Genomic DNA, 1,330 nt, shown 5'->3' on the forward strand with positions numbered 1-1,330 from the left:
ACGTTCGTTAATGATGGGGCGAATTGGCAAGAATGATATATTTTTGTTTCGCGAGATGAGAAGATGATCTGGATGATAAGTATTCCGAAACATTTTTGTATCAATTATGTGGTGTTTTGATTCCTCGTTCTTTCTCACCCTAACTTCTACTAAAACAGAATCATTTTTGCGCCATCCTCGTTTTTTTCGAGGTGCAGCGTTTCACAAAGAGATAGCACTGGCACCACATTTCTTGATAAGTGCGCCACTCTCGGCTCACATTCATCTCTGGTTACAGGGAGAGAACAGGAAGAGAGTAGTGGTGATTGAACGATGGAGTTTAGTTGCTTGTTTTGTAGTGTTTGTCCCAGTTCAACATCAACATCGTTTTGTCGTATTATAACGTACAAGGCACATAGAGATAGAAAGTGTAGTGTAGTGTAGTTGCTCTGCTACCATTTGGGGCTAGACCCCTATCCCCATGATAGCGGCGGGGGTCTCTTCTAACAGTCGTGCGTTAGTAACGTAACACATGGGATGGAGAAGGGAACTAGAAACCTGGGAGAGCGCCTAGCGTGGAGATTGCATTAAAATGGAAATAAAAAAAAAGAGGAAACCCTCATGCCTGCTAGCTTTCTCATAAGATGACAGTGGCTCGTCATTGATTGTCTTCGTTTATCCAGCAAAAAGCAACATGAAACCGTGATAGAAACCGCTAAAAAACAATGCAGAAACACAATGAAAATGTAAGGGAAGACAAACTGAAAAGGTAAAGAAACATAAAAAATAGATAAAAAAAATATTTATTAAAACACAACCCAATAAGACATCCACTAACACACGACACCACGCGCCATTATGCTGCTTCTCCTCGTCGGATGAAATCTGGGAAGGATTTATGGGATAACGTGAGTGCCCAAATGGTGATTGTTAAGCGGTCACCACAGAGCAAAAAGTTAGTGGTGACCCCTTCCCTACTCCCCTATGCGTGTTGTGTAGTTTTGGGGGAGGAGAGTTGTATAATATTTCTCAACAACTAACTAGAAGATGTCCTAGAAACACACTTAAACACGAGCCGACCCGCAAACGCATACACGTTCCAGTGGTGCGTGGTGCACTATCTACAAACGTTCTGCACCGCCCTAACGCTCCCCTCGAAAGACCTCTGCTGACGTGCTGGCTTGCTGCTGCGTGTGCACGTGTCGTGTGTTAACGTTAATGGGAGGTGGGTTTATCACTTGATTCCTTAACAGGTTACTACCGACCGCTTCTGGCATTCCGAGAATCTATTAAGATACTACCAATGTTTAGCCTTAAATGCTACAACGAGGGAGGGAAGGGGTACACAAGA

General features: G+C 43.5%; 1 protein-coding gene across 4 annotated transcripts in view; it reads right to left on the minus strand.

Moving 5' to 3' along the window:
• Positions 1-766: 766 nt before the first annotated feature.
• LOC126581565 (1-phosphatidylinositol 4,5-bisphosphate phosphodiesterase classes I and II) overlaps positions 767-1,330 on the minus strand; it is a 67,973-nt gene continuing 67,409 nt past the window's right edge. For all 4 annotated transcript variants that reach the window (XM_050245306.1, XM_050245307.1, XM_050245303.1 and 1 more), the window contains exon 19: positions 767-1,330. This exon is cut by the window's right edge and continues 2,524 nt beyond it. The gene's annotated coding sequence lies outside the window, so the exon portion shown is untranslated.

The sequence above is a fragment of the Anopheles aquasalis genome, chromosome 2, assembly GCF_943734665.1.
Source record: "Anopheles aquasalis chromosome 2, idAnoAquaMG_Q_19, whole genome shotgun sequence".
NCBI lineage: Eukaryota > Metazoa > Arthropoda > Insecta > Diptera > Culicidae > Anopheles > Anopheles aquasalis.